General features: G+C 46.7%; 1 pseudogene; it reads left to right on the forward strand.

Annotated features, from left to right (window-relative positions):
• The first annotated feature begins 581 nt into the window (after positions 1-581).
• LOC149338712 (uncharacterized) lies at positions 582-4,133 on the forward strand (annotated as a pseudogene).
• Positions 4,134-20,757: the final 16,624 nt, after the last annotated feature.

Consider the following 20,757-nt stretch of genomic DNA (forward strand, 5'->3'; position numbering starts at 1 on the left):
AAAGCAAGTATTTGTGGTGCTTTTTGTGAACGTTTGCTACAATCGTATAAAGATACTGATTATATAATTAATATGCTCAAACTTACTTTTTGGGGTCATATTGGCGAAACCCACAGCCGCATCAACATCGAAATCACCATTGGCCTGCGCGCACAAAGCAACGTTGCGCACGAAGCGTGTATGCACGGTTTGTTTTGATCGTTTTTATGCATGTTTTGATGTCTGTTTTGACCTTCTAGTCGCGTTATCGAAACAGCGTTATGCGGCCTCGCAAGCGTTACCTAGACGCCACACCAAGTGTTGCTGACCTTCCAAGCACGACAAGGTGGAGATGTGGACAGGCGAAATTGAATCTGCTCCCAGTCCCTGCAGCCGATCAGTCACGGACTGCCAGTAACACAGCATCGCAGCCAACTGACCAGCATGAAGACAGCACAGTTACCGAAATAACGCCATCCCTTGAAAATGGCACGAATGCAACGCCGTCGCAAACAAATGAACAGCAGCAGGAAGGGCCGACACACACCGCACCGCCGGATAATCCTGCTAAGGAGCCTGAAAATGCTAGAAATGCGTGTGACATGCAGCAGCCCGACGACGACGTTGACCAACACGAAGAGGCAGAACTGAGCGCCCAGGATCTGCTGGCGCTTGCTGTAAACTTCGCAGTTGAGTTTGCATTGCCTTGGAAAGCAGTCGAAGCTCTACAGAGGCTATTGGCATATGTGCTTAAAAGGCAGGACCTGCCGGAAAGCAAATATTCTTTCAAGAAGAGCGCTGGCGTAAGTCTGGAAGACGCCAAATTTCATTTTTACTGCGATGAGTGCCAGACACTTGTTGCGGAGACGTCGGGCCGCCTAGCTGACCGGAACGGAGTCCGCGAAGGTGCTCGATTTGTGGCGAGGGATATTGTGGCCGAAAAATGTTCATGGATGGAAATTTCTTCCTCAGCCTACCACTGGAGCGTCAGATCAAGCTGCTTCTTGCTGACAAACAAATATCTGAAGCGCTCCATGATCGGCTGGAAAATACAAGTATTAATGACGGAACTTGTGAGCAAATATCGGACATCACAGATGGTCGAGCTTACAGGAAGGCTCGTCAGAAGATGTCGCCTAATGATTTGACCGTGACCCATAACTCGGACGGTAGTCCTATTTTTAAGTCTTGGTAAATGAGCTTCCCGTAAATCTTCGTCAGAAAAATGTGCTGACAGCCATGCTCTGGTTTGGGCAGTCGCACCCAAACATGACTCTGCTTCTGAACAGTTTCGTGCAACAAATGGAGCCCTTGGAAGTTGTCGGTGTGACTTGGAAAGATGGCACAGAGGACATTCAGTCAAGGGTACGTGTATACTGCATTTAGTCAATATATTTGCTATCGAAGCCACCAGTATGCTTTGTGGCCAGTCTCCTCCACTGTATTGGATAGTTCAGCAGCGCAACTTAATTAATAAAAGGTGTCTACATGTTATAACATTTTTAGTGAAACTACACACATTTTCCTAATGAAAATAAGAATATTCTAACAATGTGACAGGTGACCACATTTAGTTTCGCTTCATGGTTACATGCATGGAGTATATGCTGCTTAAGGACTGAGAGTCACAGCCCATAAAACAGGCACGGCAGTGAACTGTCATTTTCCTTTGCGGCACGCATTATGTTCTACTATAAAGAAAAAGCTGAAAGTTTGTGTGTGTATACTTGGAACACCCTTGTTCACAAAAATGACAAATATGGCTGAAAACCGTAATGAATTCATGTACGCCGCCCACTTCCAAGCTCACGGGATAGTAGCTATATTCTTTAGAAAAACTTTTTTGCTCCCAATTAGTTATTTCCTATGTATTCCAAAACTGTTTCTGCAAAGCAAAAATTATGTACAGTGCCATTTAAAGACTAGAAGATTCCATAGCGTTAGAGAAGAAAAGCTACAGTGCGGACAGCATTTCTTAGGCACGCTATAGAAATGCGCGACGTCCATCTCTGTTTTAAGGTTTTTAAAAGCAGTTCTGTTTTCTAGGTACGAAATGGCCCACCCGTTTTGTCCAGTTGACATTTTAAATGTAGCCAACATCACATCCTTAGTGAAAACAATTCTATGCACTTCGAGAAAAATTGTGAAAAGTCGCATGCATGTCTTGCGACTTTTGGCATGGCACAAAGGAATATACTTTGAACTGCTAGAATTAGCTTATCACTCATGAGCTGGATGCTAGCAAACAAAGGATATGTTTGAAAGCTTTATCAGTGCACCAGTGTAGCTGGCTTGATTGAGTCCCTTTCTGCCTGTGTCTCTCTCATGCAGATTCACTGCTTCAGCTGCTGTGCTGATGCCCCGGCGAGGGCAATAATGCAGAATATGCTGCAATTTAATGGGCACTTTGGCTGTGGGTGGTGCCTTCACCCAGGGACTGTCATTGATGGTAAGCACCTTTCTGAGTTTTCAGCCTCTGGAGAAAGTAATAATTGTGCAAATTAACTTTATAAAACCAGATATAAACTGCCATTTTTACAGATAGTGGTGATTTTGCGAGTATAAGGAATTATCTGTTGGCTCTAAAAAAAAAAGGTTACTTGAAGTATGCAGTAAAATGCAGTCATTTAACATCATGAGTGGCAGTAACAAATTGCTCTGTGTGGAATTTTAGCATAATTTGGTTCTGTTTGAAAAGCTGGCATAAGCTGTGTCACTGGGATGGCATGAGTTTGTGCCCATAAAGCCACTCATGCTTCCACTATAACCAATCTGCCTGCTTCTTTTGGTTCTGTTTGAGAGTGCGAATTGCTAAGTCTGCTGTTCTCACTACTAGCATACAGCATTCTTTACTGGATGTAAAACAGAGTCGCACATTGGCATGTTTGTGTTTGCGTAATGCAGCTGAGGTTTTTATTTGCCTGTCATGCTTTAAAAAATATCTCAAGCTGTGACCACTTGCTTCTGTAGACGTTGGGGCTGAGTACAAGCTGTAATGCTGCGAAATGTTTATAAAATGTGCAGCTAGTACTGTTGTAGATATATATATACATAAATGTTTTTTCGTTTCCATTTCACCAGCAAGAGAATCATTTTCCTTCCCATTAGGTTTGCACGGTTTTGTGACTTGCTGGCCTTAATTAATCACCTGCACTTTTTATTGCAAACAGGAACTCTGAGGTATACAGTTGATGACCTAGCACCAGAGAGAAGCACCGATCAGACTATTGAACAAATGAAGGAAGCAACAGCCAAAAGCAAAGTCATTCAAGGTGTAAAAGGACCCACGGCATTGATAAATCTATCTCACTTCGATGTAATCTGGGGGTTCACCCCAGATTACATGCATTGTGTTTTGCTAGGCGTAACACGGCAGCTTACTGATCTCTGGCTGTCAACTCCAAAACGACCATATTATGTTGGCTGTCCTGAAAACTGGAAAAAATTGACAAGGATCTGTGCTCTGTCAAGCCACCTTTATGCCTTCACAGACGACAGCGCTCACTTTCCTTAAGGAAGTTTTGGAAAGCCACTGAATGGCAACAGTGGCTTTTTTTCGCACTACCATGCCTAGAAGGCATTTTGCCCGCAAAATACCTTAAGCATTTTGCATTGCTGGTTAATGGGATTTCCCTTTTAGTAAAAGATGTGGTGACAAAGGCTGACATTGCAGAAAGTGCCAACTGCTTAGTGAAATTCGTGGTGCAAATGCAATTTCTATATGGAGAGCACAACATGACTTTCAATGTTCACCAGCTTCTTCACATGGCCAAGAGCACAACTGAGCAGGGGCCATTGTGGGCGCACTCGTGCTTTGCGTTCGAGTCGAACATTGGCCACTTGAAGGAGCTGGTCACTTCAGCTAAGGCTGTGCCACTTCAGATTGTCGAGAGAGTTTTGATGGCCAGCTCTCTGAACAGTCTCAAGGCCCTTGCCAGCCCTCAGACACAGGAGTTTCTGAAAAATCGGCATGTCTCACACCGACAGTCTGTCGTTGTTCTTGGCAAGAAGAGGGAACTGCCACAGCCACTCTTTGAGTTTGTTCAGAGCCAGATTGGCCACATAATAGGCGGTCATGTTGTGGAGCACGACAGAGTCAGAGCATCTCGGTATGTGTTACACAGCGAACAGTACAAAAGACCGAACAAGACTGATAGCACTGCTGCGATTTTCCAATCCAAAGTGGGCATAAAGATCCGCCATATCATTTCTTTTGAGGACATTTATCACCAGACTAGGGTTTTTGCAATAGCACGCAAATTCTCTACTACCTCAGCTTATCAGAGTGCACACATTTTGAAAGCTGAGGAGGTCCGACAAGATTATCTTGTGGATGTCAGCCAGGGTCTTCACCCATGTATCTTCATGAAGGGCAGAAAAAAAACTTTTTTAATATCGCTAGCCTTTAAGGCTCTTCATAGGGGCCAGTGAGCATATCTTGCTTCATAATGACTTCAGGATGATGTTCAGCTATTTATTTTTATGCTTTAGTGTTTTAGTTGTTTGAAGCATCACATTTTTTGCTGTAAGTTTCAGTTAGTTCGTGAATTGTGGGATTTATTGTACCAATGCGACACATAGGCTTTGAGGTACGCCGTAGTTAAGGCATTTGGATTAATTTAGACTGCCTGGGGGTTCAGTTACGTGCATCGATGTTGCATAGCACATAAGCATTTTTTTGGGGTATTTTGCCTCCATCCCAACCCACCCGTGACTGGCATTCAACCAGCAGCATTGGGACCAGAAAGTGAATGCCAAAGCCACCATGTATTTAAGGAGGGACAGTGTAACCAAGGATGGTGAAACTCATTTGGTCATTTCGAGGGCCCCCTGCAGACTGCCAAGCCTTAGTCGTGCTGGTACCTTGATTTTAAAATGCATTTTATATTCCTATTATGGGTGCCCTAAGCAATTATCGTTAACTGTTAAGCAAAATCAGTGTTGGAATACATTATATGGAGATTTATTGCCATGCTGCTCAAAGGTGATAGCCCTCAGTAAATAATTTCCTGTAGTTAACAGGTGAAGTGAGGCATATTTGCTAATCATAAATATGCAAGACAGTATTCATATTTCATCCCAGGCAATATGCAATTCCTCCAAACTTCAACTTATGAATGTGGGATCGCACTATAAATTGTTCAGATCCTCTTAACACATGGAGAATTTTTAGAAAAAGTTGATCTCGAACATTCAAGTTGTTAGTGCTATCAGAGCTTTCAGACTGCACAGTTGTCCTTGCAAATTTTTTTCTTACTAGTGCCAATCAAGCTCATAGTCTATTGTGCACTGTTCTTGCCCTGTGTCAGTTGCTATTTCTGGGTGTGGGGAGTACCATAGATGCAAAAGAAAGTGATCTCATTTATTAGAAACATAGAATACAGATTGAACACGGAGGCATTATTAACCCATTTCATGCGGTATCAGAAACTCTATGTATATTAGCGCTGAGATATAAAAGGTTGCGTCACCATAACCAGTATTCTTTTTTGGAATTCTGCTGTCTTTAAGCATATGATTCCATGCGTAGTTATCAAATCCAGAGTTTTAGTGTATCCCCTTTTTCCTAAAAAATATAAGCATCAAATGCTGCACCACAATACTCTCCGTCCCTGTTCAATAAGTTTCTCTTGGTTTGTTCCCTACGAAATATTCCTGACATTATTGAGATATTCATGGCGTTGTTTTTTTCCTGGCGTACTTCAAACTGTGTAATAGTGATTTTTGCATTTGACAACCATGTTACTTGATTATGCTCTCCTATGCTGAGTAATATGAGCAAGATGTGGATTGTTAATGCCAAATGTTTTGATTTTACACTTCCCACACCAGTGACATGGTGGTTTCAATTTCTTTTACATGTGTCCCTTACACTGCACGCAGTGAAAATTGATTCCATGTTTTCTGGGCCTACCCTCATGATTTCTGGTAAAATGAAATGCAACAGGGACATCTGTTTATTAATTTGTGCAATTTTTTCATGTCATTGTCGAAGTACAGGTGGCCGCACCTAGATGTGCGAAACATTGTTGCTGTATATATAGAGTTGAGCCTGCCCAACTGCAGGCTAGTTGGCCCCAACTGCAGGCCAGTTGGCCCCAACTGCAGGCCAGTTGACCCCAACTGCAGGCCAGTTGGCCCCAACTGCTGGCCAGTTGGCCCCAACTGCAGGCCAGTTGGCCCCAACTGCAGGCCAGTTGGCCCGAACTGCTGGCCAGTTGGTCCCAACTGCTGGCCAGTTGGTCCCAACTGCTGGCCAGTTGGTCCCAACTGCTGGCTAGTTGGTCCCAGCTGGGACCAACTGATCCCAGCTGAAAACAGTTAGAACCAATTGAAACCAGCTAGATTTTTTTCATCTGGGCTCCTGCCTTATTGAGTGTGTGCAGTGCGCGGTGTTGTGCGTTTCTTATTTAGTTAGGGAGTGTGCTTCCCCCGCAGCATCTGGACATTTTGGACACGGTGGACATTACTTCGTGCAGTGAATGACTTGCTTGTGCAGGGCGACAGGAGTCGCCGTCGTGTACTTGACTGATCATTCTTCCGCAATCGAGCGACACTAGTCGCTGGCCTGTATTTTCGTTTTTTGTGAGGGACTGTGGTCCCTTTTTCGTGTATATATTGGGGTTAGATAAACTTCTCTTAAATCAGCTCGCGATAGCTTCCTGTGTGTACGCTGGTCCCGACGGGCACCCCGTTCTTGGCCGCCGCCCCGTCCTCCAGCGTTCCCGGAGGTGCAGCCGTCCGTGCCCCGGCGCCAGGCCTACTGCCGCGGTGCCCAGGGCGGGGCCATGGATCTTCCACCGCCCGCAACGCGCCCCACAAAGGCGCAATGCTTTAACTTCGTGGTTCCGGAGCATTTTCCGGCGGAGGACCTAATCGACGCGCTCGAGGCGGTCGCCGGTGTGAGGGGGCTGCAATATCTGCAGCACCTCGGCGGAACCCGTTTCCTGTGTGCTGTAAGCACGATGGCGCAAGTCTCGAAGATGGTGGCAGTGGGGTGCTTCTCCGTCGCCGGTAAACAAGTGCCGCTGGTGCAGATGGCCGCACCAGTGGTTTTCGTGACGGTTTTCCGTCTACCACAGTGTGTCACCAACGACGCCCTTGCCGCTGCCCTGGCTCCCTACGTCAAGGTGCGGGCTGTCACGGAGCCTGTCTTCAATAGCTGGGGTCATATCCGGAACGGGTGCCGCCTCGTCAAGTTGGATATGACACGACAGCCGCCCAACTTCCTCTCTGTCGCGGGCCACCGCGCTATGCTCGAATATCGAGGCATGAAGCGCGTGTGCTCGCGGTGCGGAGCGGAGGGCCATCTCAGAGCGGCCTGCAAGGCGGTGAAGTGCGGGCGCTGCTCCGCTTTCGGGCACGAGTCGGAGTCGTGCAGCACGACATGCAAGCGCAGCGGTGGTCACTACGCGACGCCCGACTGCGTCCTCCCCCGTTCTTATGCCGCCGCTGCTGCAGGTGCTGCTGCCCATCCGCAGGATAACATCGACGGGGCGGCTACCAACGACCCCCCTGGCGTGCCGGGTGAACCCCCGGATCCTCCGAAGGAGCCCCCAGACCCCGAGGGCAACGGCGAGCCCACGAGCGCGCCGCATGAGGCCGAGTCGCGTCGTGACGATGCCGACGACGTCTCGAACACTACGGTGACCCTCGCGTCCCCGTCCGACGGAGCGAGTTCCGATGCGACGTCCGAGGAAGACACGTCGTGTGCGTGCTCCTCCGACGAGGACTCGGAGGCTTCAGGCCTCTCGAAGGACCGGACCGTGATGCCGTCCCCGGAGGCGGTGTTGTTTGAGGACCTGCCGCCAGCCAGTCAGCCCCAGCAGTCCGAGCCGAGCGCTGACTCATCCGGCACCCGCTCCTTGGAGACCGACCTGCCGACCTCTTCGGAGGACCTCAGCCATGCCGACAACGTTGGCGCGACGCGCCTGCTGCCCGGCAGTGCCCCTGCCGCTCTGCTCGAGAAGCGCACTGGCGCCGCGACTCCGGCACGTAAGGGAGGCCACAAGACTTCCCAACCAGTGGGCGCGGACGAGACCAAACGCGCCATGTCCCCGTCGGAGAGCGGAGCGGCCGCTTCGTTGTCTGCGGCCCCGAAGAAGCGAGTCAAGAAGGATGACACGGACGGAGGCGCGATGGACATCGCGCACGACTTTCGGCGCACTTTCGGTGTTCGCCCGGCGCCCTTATCTCGTCGGCGCGTTGGCTTCGCCGGCGTGGTGTGCGAACGATGGACGGTGTCTGTGCGGTAGAATGTGTTGGTGCACGTGTGACTGTGTGCTTTCCGCAGCCGCGTGCATCGACCGGACTTTTCCGCTGCACAGCCGCTTGCACCGCTTTGGCATCGTCGCCGCGGGGCCGCCAGCCACGACGCCTGTAGGGATCCTGGACCTGTCCTCCCAGCGCCTCCGCGACGCCGGCGTGTGGCCGCACCCACGAACTCTGCCTGCAGAACTGTGCCGCGAGTCCGTCGTTGTTTTGTTTGTTTTCTTGATCATTTGCTTTGTTGTGTTTTCTTTTTGCGTATATGATGGCTGAGTTTCGTTTTCTTACTTTTAATGTGCAAGGCTTCCGCTCTCCCGACAAGCAACGGGAGGTGCTTCACCTTGCGCGTTCGTTTCACACTGATGTTTTGTTTTTGCAGGAGTGCAACTTTCGCACTCCTGCAGATGTTATTCCCTTTCGTTTTCGCTTTAATGTCGATGCCTTTTTTCCCTGACGGACTCGCGGTATTGTGGTGTTTGTAACGCCGGCTTTTCGCACCGGCGCCCACTGTACTTTTGGCTGCGATGGCAGAGTGAGTGATCGTGGTGGATGTTTTTCTCGACAGGCGTAGAGTTCGGTTTGTGAACATGTACGCGTCCGTTACGCGCACTTTAAACAAAGAATTTTTCCATTCGCTTGCCTTTTCCTCCATTGCTCCACCCTTTCGATAGGGTGGAGCATGCTTACCTGTTTGCGGTCTTGCGAGCGTTAGGGTTCCCGTCCAGTTTCGTCGACCGCATCAGCCTTATGTACCGTGACCTCACAGCGGAGCTCCAAGTGAACGCACAGTCTCCTCGCCTTTCCCGGTGACACGTGGCGTGCGCCAGGGATGTCCTCTCTCTTCGGCGTTGTTCGTATTGTCGTTGGACCCTCTCCTGCGGCGCGTCGCCTCCAGCCAGCGCATTCGAGGTTTTCCAATGACAGGGCAGGAAACGGTCGTTGTCTCGGCTTATGCCGACGACATCTCTATCTTTGTTCGCGACGTCCAGAGTGTTCGAGAGTTCCTGGCCACGTTCGAGGAGTACGCTTCTCTGTCGGGAGCCCAGCTGAATCCCGAAAAGAGCCATGCTCTTCGGTTTGGCTCATTAATGATCCCCTTCCAGTTCCCATCCCGTTCGTAGACACCGTTTGTGTGTTGGGAGTCCTCTTCCACCAGAGTGGCGTCTCTCCTCGCACATGGGACGAGGTCGTCTCGAGGACCGCGGGCGCGCTGCGTCACGCCGCCCAGTTTAACAAGACGCTCGAGTCCAGGGTGGCGGTCAAGAGCTGCGCTTTTGGTTTTGCTTTTTACGTTGCACGCGTTGCTGCAATGCCGCGACGCACAGCGGGCCGCCTGGCTTCCCTCGCGGGCTGTTTGATGAGGGATGGCGGAGCCGCCGTAGTGGCCCGCCACCTGTGCCAACTGCCGCCTGCCCGTGGCGGTCTCGGACTGCGTTGCGTTGCCATCATGGCGCGCGTGCTGAGCGCGAAACTCGTGGCCAGCTCAGTTAGCAAAGACGCGTACCCGGGGCGCTCGCTCCTTTTTTTTACTGGCTAAGTACTGCCAGACGAGCGTTTGTGCCAGGACGACATACCGGTCCTCAAGCTGAGACACCCGCGCCCTTTTACAGGGCTGCAGCCGGACTAAAGATGTCCCTTGAGTCCGACCTTCCAAATGTAGACCTCTCTGATGTTCCCCCGACCTGCATCTGCGAGTTAATCCCGTGCGCCCGTTTCAACGCCGACGACCAACGCCGCACCGCAGCAAACAAATGGTCGTCATGGGCAATGAGCCGCTTGCCGGCCGAAGTTCACGATTTCGAGTGGCGGCGGCGCTGGGGCGTCCTGACAACCCGCAAGCGCCTCTTGTCGTGGCGCATGGTGCCGGACAATTGGTGCCCCAATTGTGGTGCGAGAGACAGCGCACCACATCTTCGTTGAATGTTCTGTCCCCCGAGTCATGTGGCGCTTAGTTGCGCGTATGTTCTCTGTTCGCGCCAGGCCGGGAGTCCGACGCCCTCGTGGCCACTTCGAGAGGCTAGTGTATGTTTGTACAATGTTTGTTTTGTGGCGCCGGCGATGTCTGGCCGAGGCCCGCCGCCAACCGGCGAGAGCAATGTACCCGGCGTTGCAGAACCTGCGGCTTCTCCTCTGGCAGTACTTGTCTGGCCTACTCGATACAGATGGAGAAGCCCAGTTTCTGCGACGCTGGCACACGAGATATTTTGATGTGCGCGGGAACGGTCTGGCTATGCCGGCTCTGCCTTACTAGCCAGACCCCCACCCCCCCTACCTTCATTCTGTCCGGATCTTAGTGTCGATTCGACAAATGTTAATGTGTCACCACATGTGAGAATGTGATAATTTTCATTTAATTGTTTTTGTGAACTTGTAGCACGAGCCGACAAGGCCGCGCTGATGTTCTCCACCCTGTACGATTTTGTTCACTCGTTTGTGCTTATTCGATTGTGCCCATTTATTTGTACCATTTGTTTGCGCCCGAACTTTTCGTATGTACAGAGGGCGCACTTGTTCAAAGTCTAGTTTGGGGGCACGCAACGCTGCACTTTTGCGTATCTGTTCTTCGTGCTGCGCCTTTTGTTGCGATTTTGCGTATTTTTTGTATCTGCTTTTTTTATTTGCTGCCGGTTGCAGCCTGACTGGGCCTGCCGAGGACTGGCTAGTCACTGGTTCTCTGCGAGGTTGGCAGTCACCTGGCGACACGGTTCCTGCTGCCTGGGCGGACCATCGTTGCATGCTGCATGATCAAGTGTGCATGCTATTGTTCTGTGTCTTTTTCTCTTTCTTCATTTGGCTCGTCACTTGACGAGAAGTGTGCAAGATAATTTTTTTTTATTTTTTGGGGTTTGTCTTTATTTAGGTCGTCCTTTGCGACGAGAAGTGTGCATGTAATTTTTTGTCACCTTTTTCACCCTCCCTCCTTTCTTCTTGTCTCACCGGGTGCTCCGTCCGACGAGGCTCGCTCCCTGACCTACTTTACTCTACCGCCCCTGGCAGCTGCCTCTCTCTCTCTCTCTCTCTCTCTTTCGTCTTGGGCTCGCTCGCTCTGGGCAAGTTAAGGCCGTTGTATGATCGTTTTTTGGGCGAATCCGCCAGCGAGCGGACCTATCGCTTTCAGCCTCCGCTCGGGCGTGGGGCGGAATGGCGTTGAACGATCACTTTGCTGCTGGCGGACGAGACGGATGGTTCGAACGTTCCGATTGGCGCTCCCGGCAGTGCCGCCCGCCTAATCGCCTGCAGCGGTACAGGCATGTGTTTGTAGCGAAACACGCATATATCTTGCTGTAGAAATTACCCATATTAAATGCGGCGTATTCAAGACAATATCCGTTGCGTCAACGTTTCTTTTGCTGCAGGATTTTCGTCGAAGGTAGACTCGTGGTTGGCTGTGATTCGGGCTGGGACGGCACGAATCTCGGTTCAGGCGACCCTGACGGCCGCGAAACAATTCGCGACAAAACTTTGCAAGGTCGAAGGAGAGTCTGCTCATCTGAAGCGATGCTGTTGGAAAAGATACGTGTTTGGATCATTTCTACCCAACAGACTGAAAAACGCGTCACATCGCGTCCCCATTCGATGATACGTTCTCACAACGGCCCGTGATTTCTGCCCCAATATAACAGAATGCTGCCTGCTCTGAAAGCTACGCTGCCCCGACGACTTCACAATGACGACGCGATTCTTACTGCAAATTCTCGATCGGGCCAGACTGCAGTAAATAGGCTGCTAACAAATGTCCGTAATGACAATCGGTATAACTACATTTTTCTAAATAGTTAAAATTACATACTTATAATTTTTTAGTTAGTTATTCAAAATAGCACACTGCAGTGTTCTTGCATTACTGACGGAGAAAAAACAATAATTGGACTTCCAGCTGTTCCCAAGAATTTTGCAGTCACTGTAATATGTAAATGGCCTTCTCCTTGGCTCCCTATACTGTTATTGCAAAAGGCATGCTTACCTATTCAATATATAAGGTGTGTGTGTGTGTGTGTGTGTGTGCGTGCGCGTGTGTGAATTGTGCATGCATTTAACATGCACAATTTAGCACGATACTGCTGTCAAACACAAATGCTAATGGACATGAGAAATTATGTTTCCAGTTAATTGGAACAGGTAAAATCAATTGTAATTAAAGCATTTCTGCATTTCACAGAACAGTAAAAATGCAACAATAGCGATTTATTTTTGTTATGTTTTTCAGGCCATTATTAAAGCCAAAATAGAAATAGCACTATGTGGCTACAAAGGGGCTTAGACGTGAATCACTGGGCTAAAAGTGCACGGCTTCGTTCTGCACAGTGACAGCGGGACATCAAGTTGTGGTTTAGCATTCGTTCCTGAGCTCATATTGCAGTTGCACAAGCCAGAATGGAGCGTTGAAAACAAGCATGGGAAGTTCTGCTGAAGGCCATGTCATTGTTGCCATGTACAAAACAAGCTGGCATATACTCTGTGCAACTACTCCAAAGCATTCTCAAATGTTGCTGTGAATACAAAACAAAGTGGGTGCCTTTGTATTGCATAAAAGCCTGTACATGCCATTCTCATTAATATAAATATAATGAGATGTCAGAGCCAGTAAACTGGATTACATACAGGTAGAGTAAATGCAAGAACAAATTTGGAGGGTTTACATGGCCACGGCTCCCGGCTTGGGCTGAGAAGAATACTTGTATAGTCAGGGAAACAGGGTATGATGGCCATATTATCTGGTCATCTCGAGCAAATGCTAACATCTCAAGCAGAATTTGTAAAATTGAATTTCTAGTAAGGGAGCTATGATGTCGTGGAATAAAATGAAATTACAAATAAGCCGTTTAAGTATGTGACAGGTATATATGCATATGTTCTCTCATACAGCCTTAAAGCAATGTCTAAAGTTATTGTGATTGATCAGTAAAATGTAGAATGTCTGAATGTAACGATGACCAGTTCCCAAGGTAGCAAGCAAAAGTGAGCATTGCTAACAGTTAACTGATGTTCACACCACTCAGCATATGCTGAATTTTAGAGTGCTATTTGTTGCTGACTATCAACATGTTCAGTAAAACATACCTATATCATTGCCAGTCTGCTTTCAAAGAAAGAAATTAACTGAGGCATTGACAGGCAACAGAAATTTGGAAAAGACCAATCTGAAGTTAGGCCGAAGAATGCCGAAGCAAAACAGAAAAGCAGTGATGGCTTTTGTCATTTCTGGCATCTCTATACTGTAACTTAAAGTTGACGGCTTTTGTGTTTAAGATGAACCAGCAGTCCTGTTAACACTATCCTGAATATATAAAAGTCACAACATAAGTATGCATTTGCAGCATTCTCATTGAGCCATGTTATAAAGTTGATGTCTTGCTTAGCTGAAGAGACGATAAGAGAGAAGCGCCAAGGAAAGTCTGACACAGATAGGCACATTAATGCATGCTTAGCTTTTCAGTGCACGAGTTTAGCTGGCTAGACCTAGCTTGTGCAGTGTGCAAGTTAGCCTAAATGAAACTGTATACCGTCTGACAAAACTATTGTGTGAATCTGCCCCGATATTACTTGAAATAGATTGTGAGGAAAGCTCTTACGAATAAGATAGAATTGTATTGGTTTGCTGAGCTGAGCAAGCGGCTAAGCACTTCATTAGAACAACTTATTTTAACATTTATTATACCTAAACAGTACTAAATGACAATATTTGAGTGGTGAGCTAACATGATACACCAAGTAGGAACTTGATGAGTTTGTAATTTACTAATAAGAAGCAATTAACCATTAGCATCCAAGTATAGCCATACCGCTACAAAGGAAAGCTTTGTAGATTTTCTTTGCAGCCTTATGGCTTCACTTCAGTTGATGCTAATGAGTAATTACTCCCTTATCACAAATCTTCAACTTGGGGGATTTACCTAATTGAGTGGATGAACATCATCATTTACTGCATGGATTTCTGCAGTGACTAGTAACTCAAAGGACAAGAGGTTAGTAAGCCCTGTGAGTTGGAAGGCCATTTCAGCCTTCTGTGGCAAAAACAAAAATGAGTCTTGAAATGCAGTGGCATGAGCTAACTGAGGCACAACACTGCTTGTGTGACTAGTGCAGAAGGAACCATGAGTCAGAACAGATTAGTTGGTTATGTGACGATAAACAGTTTAAAAAATCTTCAGTTTCTGCACGACATGCAGAAATTTGAAGATTCACCTTTAGTGCTGTTACACTGGAGCTTCAAAAATAGTCTGAGAGAATAAAACAAGCGGCTCAGTCTGAACTCATTCAAGGATTCTAAGTTAGATTTGTGGCATGTGCCACTAGAATACCCAAGCTAATGCCACACAGGGGATTTGAACGCAAGAAACTTGGAAGACGGTGATACTAAGGACACGTCGTGGTGTAAATATCATAGGCTGTGGGTGGGTGTATGATTATTAGGTGAGTATTTGAACCAGAATACAATGAATATACTTTTAACGGAAGGCCGTATAAGTTGGAAAAATGTGATGCTGACAATAAAAAAAAATATTAGCGCATTCTTAGTAACATTATCAAATAGGCCAATCCAGAGCATGTAAAATGTTGTTTGGAGAACTGAAATGCTGGTATTGATTGCAAGGTGGCAGACCCCATAGAGCTGTCAGTAAAAACGTGAGAAAACACTGACGGGAAGGTAATAATGCAAGTAATAAAAAGCTGAGGTCCAAGAGTACCATGGGGACGTCCGAGATTGCTGGATAAGGCAGGATGCATGACAATTGGCAAGGGAAATCTGCCGACGGCTGGCTGTTTAAGCTTGGATCCAGTTTAGAGCTATTGGATGCAAGTTAAAGCACGAGAAAACCAGCCTTACATAAATAAAGGAATCGCATGCTTTTTCAAAGCAAAAGAAGAAAGCGTCATAGGGTGATGTTGCAGCCAAGGTGCACGTCGGGAAGAACAAGAGAAAGTTGGCTATTGCAGAAATGTTTTCTAAAAGCTTGCCGATTTGTATGAAAAAACTTAATGGGCCAAAAGAATCTAGCAAGGGCAAGAGTATGAAATGTGTTTGGTGATGTGCAGCACATGCCAATAACACAAATAGGGCCATAGGTGCTGGGTAATGAAGGGTTAGAAACAGAGGGGTCAGGCTATAATAAGGCAGGAAGCTATCTGTACAGCATGCACTAGATACGCCTACACAACCTGCTTCCTCTCACATTGTTGCTTAATGTAAATTTCACAGAACTTAATCATAGTGTACTGTGGGGTGAACCGGTGGCAAGTTGGCATGTTGAAACTGTGCTGAGGGACGACGGCAGAGCAAGAATTGCCACCCTGTGCAGTGGTGTTGTCCCATTATCTTTGTTCCTCATTTTGCAGCCTGCAAGTAATCATGTCTGTAGCAAGCAGTCACAGGCAAATCAAGGTGGCATATAGACATATGCAAGTGCATCGACAACATCTGAAAGCTTTGAGAATGTCTTGTTAAACAAACTGCTGCGGCTAAGTCAGGAAGCGCTGCTGAACAACTACTTAACACCAAAAAAGCCGATTTCACGAGCAGCTCTGCAACAATACCGCTGTGAACACATCTAGTTTCGTACCACTGATCTCCAGATCGAAAAGGACCGTGAGCAAGATCAACAACAAACACTGTCATTGCCCATCAGGTGCTTGAAGGCCACTGCATTTTCCTGATTGCAGTGGAAACCAACATCCCACTTAAACTGAATACTGTCAAGCATTTGTAAATATTGACTAAAAAATGCTAAGCAAAAAGAGAAAAAAAGCAATGGCAAAGGTTTTCTCAATATTTTCTTTTGTTTTTCATCAAGACTCGTTATGCCCAACTTGCTCTGTGGTCAATTTTGATCACGCATAAGCTGCTGCCACACTTTCTTTTTCTGCGCTACATCAATTGAAATGCACATGAAAAACAGACCAATGAGTTGGCACATATTAGAGATTTGTACACTGTCAACCAGCCATGATTTAAATGCGGCAGAGATTCTTGTTTCTAATCGCGTAATATCATGTTGTCACAACCTAAACCGAAAAGGATAGAGGAAGTGTTCAGTCACCCATTCACCACACAGATGTTTATTGCGGGCAAATGTGCACAGAGCCGGCAGGAAATGGTAGGAGCCGGCGAGGGATGCCCCACTGTGCAAACATTATGCAACTGTTACGCACTTTAGCAGTATCCAGTGGTTTTAACTCTGCCATAACCTACACGTTTTTACAGTCAGCCTTTCTCAGAAGATGAAATTATGAAGCCATCTTCGCACCTTCCAAAGCAGGGACCACTGTGAAGAGAATAACCTAGTAGGATAAACAACTAAAAGGTTATTTCACTAAATGCATTTATCTAAACACACCCACAATGCAATATTTCCACACATTAGTTTTGTCAATGCACTCGTCAGTCACTTGCAGGAACCATTATTGGCTTAACCGAAGAAAGGTGATGCTCAGGGGGTTGCTCCCTTACTTGAACAGACTGGCAGGGCCAATTGGGATGTTGCGATACAGCGCAGCAGTGCACAATGCAGGCCGAGATGTTTCTTGGGGAATGCTGCATGAAAGAAAAATAAAATGACCACATCGGCAGGACCATAATATTAATCGTTCCAACTGGTGTATAAAGCAGTACCAACCTGGCAAAAACTTCCGTGCTTCTACGGGAAGCCATATCCTTATGCCCGGGCAACAGGGGCAGGGCCAAAGCCCACCAAAATTGGCTGTTTGGTGCCCCCAGCCACGCCGGACATACAGGTAGCAGGACAGAACACACCTCACTCAACAGCCATATTGCAGAGCAGGCAATATCGTAACTAAAGGCTTGCTTCCCCTCTTGGCTTGTCCGAAGTCTGAGATTTCTAGTCAACGGCAAAAGTACGATATACACCAAGCAGTGCAAATACCTCTTTTGTGCATTTCCAGGCTTGTTAAGCATCAGCTTCACTGTGGAATGTTTCAAAACATAACCCTTTTTTCTCATAAACTGTCCGAAAGTTGATGTTTAAAGCGTAGAAAAAAGGGCCCAGCGGCATGATCAAGTGTCGCGCACCACAATCTTCTATATTTCAAAACAGACAGTGACTGTATCCATTTAGCGATATAAAAACATTCATGTGGTGGATAGCCCATACTTTTTTTAGCATTTCCTGCACCCTGGGAAGTTTAAAAAAAGATGCCATCAGGCGCTGTACACCACAGCACTCTGGAATATGCAAAATGAGGGTTAGAGCTGATCCTTAGTGGAAGAGTTCGGGCTTTTGTATGGTACTACCTCTCTGCCGCTGCCCCCTCTTAGAGTTAAGTGTGCCATAAGGAAAATCACTGAACAGCTGGGAAGGAGCACAGGGGAAACACAGAGAGCGGGGAACGAATGACTTGGCCAAAATGTGGAAGTGGCCGCCACGGAGCCTTGCAGTGCCACCCCTAAAGATGTTCTGCTTTCACCGCAGTTTCCACATCAGCGTTGGTTGACTGGTGAACGGGTGCGGCTTGCAAGAAAGAAAAATGGATGGCATCATCATATGCTGCTTATCAGCCTGACACCAGGGCTGCGCCTTCGACGCACGGCGTCAAAGCCTGGAAGTAGAAAAGGAGCCCTGAAAGGTTAGCCGGGCTCACTTGGCAGTAGCAACGGAGCCTTGCAGTGCTACCCCTAAAGATTTTCCACTTTCACCGCAGGTTAGTTTGGAGACCTATTGGCTCCCATATTTGAAAATTTCAATTTCTAAGCTTTGTCGCTGCTGCCAGTTTCCCAATTTTTTTTACTCCGTATACCGTATTTTCCGGTGTATAAGACGCGGCTTTTTTTCAAAAATTTTGCTGATGCGTCCTATACAAGGGTGCGTCTTATATGCTAATTTTCCTTTTTTTTTTTGCGAGTTCAGAAATTACTCAGGCTCTTGTTCAAGTTTTTTCCACCGAAAAAAATATCACTACCAATGACGCGGTTGTAACACGGTTAATACTTCGATTCATGGAACGCCATGCGCCACTTTTTTAAGTAATCTTTATCATGAAACGACGGAGATGACGACTTCCTGGATCCAAACACGCACCGTTTCCGAGGCCCCAAACAAAAGTAATGTGAAATGCCAAAAGATGGCGACAAACACGGTTCTCACCATTGTCTGTACAAGCCAAGACAAGCCGGCATTCTTTTTTAGCCACCCTTTACAACTTTCTTTGCTCCGTGTATGTAGTGAGAAGAGAATGTGTCAGCCGCGTTGCCTCCAGAAATGGGCGAACTTTTTGATAGCACATTCGAAGATGAAGACTTCGAAGGTTTTAAGTAGAAATAAAATGTTATTATGGACATATGGTAGAGCTCTTTCGTTCTTTCTTTTTTCTAAAACGTGGGCGGGTATGGCCTGAGTGTTGCCTTTTTCGATCACTTAGCGTTGCCTAAGAATTTCTCACCGGTACGGTGAATTTCGTGATGGTCACGCAAGCGTGTTTAATTAAGCCTCACTAGCCTAACTGGGTATATTGGGGTGCGTCTTATACACGAGTGCGTCTTATATACCAACTTTTTCAATGACAGCCTGCATATATGGCATGTGCGTCTTATACACCGGAAAATACGGTACGTAAAGTACTGTTGTTCATGTCTGTGGTCTACATGCGGTAATTGTTCGCTGCTGCAGATTGACCACTACGAACATGGCTAAGGATTTGGCTAAGTTGAAGGAAGAGATGAAGGCCGAGTTGACAAGACTGAAGAAACCAAGCTAGAGCATTAAGTGCTTCGGGAGGCAATGGAGAGAGACTTGCGCAACAAAATTTGCGAGCTTCAAAATGAGCAAAGGTCCCTGACCGACAGTCTTGAATAAGACCATGCAATTATGTAAATCAACAAGAAACTGAGCGATGAGATGGCTGTAAGCACTCAACTTGCCACCGAAAATGAGGCACTTCGCACTAGGCTGCACGATGATGCTGAAGGTAGGCTTGTTGAGTCGGAACAGTATTCTAGGAAAAACAACATCGACATACAGGGCGTGAAAAAGACACGAGCATGAATCAGTCATTGACACCTTAGCCAAACTCGGAACAGCCTGAGCCTATCGTAGAAATTGATCTTGAAGTCTGTCATTGCGTTCCCACAAGAAAGCCCGAATAAAACGAACACTGTCGATCAGTTACGGTCACAGGCAAAACAAGACAATGTTCTGCAAAAATCTAAAAAACTGCGCCTCTCCATTTATTTATTTATTTATTTATTTATTCAAATACCCTAAAGGCCCGAGCGGGCATTACATAGGGGGGAACAACAGAAAAAATTTCCGATGAGTACAAAATTCGTTGGCCGGGAACACATTGTTGAAAAGCATCAAACACTCAAAATATAAAGGCACATGACAAAGAACACTCAGGTTTCCTTCAAAAGCAGTGCTTCAACAAGAATGCAAAAATATGAAGGTTACAGCTCTAAGTGACGTTTTAGAGCGGTTACAAACGCTTCGTAATCATTGGCAGACGCAATGGTGCCAGGGAGTAGATTCCATTGACGGATGGCGATGAGGAGAGGCGAATGAAAGAAGAGATTAGTTCTAGCAAAAATGGGTTCTACTTTCAGTTGGTGATCAATGCGTGGGAATATCCGATGAGCCGGCTTGATATGGTACGAAGCAAAGGAAGAATGACTGTGATGTAATTTGTAGAAAAATGACAGTATGGAAACCATTCTCCGTTTTTCGAGAAGAGGTAAATTTAGAGCTTTTTTTATTTCAGTTACACTCGCTGATCGAGAGTAGTTCTTCGATATGAACCGGGCGGCTTTATTTTGCAGGGACTCCAATTTTGCTACTAGGTATGCTTGATGGGGGTTCCAGATCAAAGAGGCGGAATCCAATTTCGAGCGAACTAATGTAGTGTATGCTAATAGCTTTGTGCCTGGATTAGCTAAACGCAGGTTACGTCTGAGGAAGCCGAGTGTTTTGGAAGCTTTGTTAATAACTGTATCGATGTGCCTGTTCCATGACAGGTCTGCTGCTAAATGCAAACCTAAATATTTTATAATGGGTGCCGATTCTACTCGCACATTGTTCAAAGTGTAACGACAAGGTTCGGCGCTAGATATTGTGGTAAATCTAACAACTTTTGTTTTTGAGGTGTTAATCTCCATTTGCCATTATGTGCACCAGTCATTAATTTTGTTAAGGTCTGATTGTAGACGAGTAGAGTCGGAAGGATCAGTAATCTGTCTGTATATCACGCAATCATCTGCAAATAATCTGACCGTGGAATTTAGGTTATTACTTATATCATTAATATAAACTAAGAACAAGATAGGTCCGAGTGGAGACCCTTGCGGTACTCCAGATTTAACGGGGGAGAGGGACGATGAATGCCCATTAACAGACTGTTTGATACCGACTGGCCAAAAAACTCTTGATCCAAGAGATAATTTTAGGATTTAAGTTCAGATTCTCAAGTTTATTTATTAGACGTATGTGTGGGACTTTATCGAATGCTTTGGCGAAATCTACGAATACGGCGTCTATTACAGAGTGAGCATGAACAGCGTGATGA

This window comes from Amblyomma mixtum, chromosome 6, assembly GCF_055824585.1.
Source record: "Amblyomma mixtum isolate Tamu chromosome 6, ASM5582458v1, whole genome shotgun sequence".
NCBI classification, from domain to species: Eukaryota; Metazoa; Arthropoda; class Arachnida; order Ixodida; family Ixodidae; genus Amblyomma; species Amblyomma mixtum.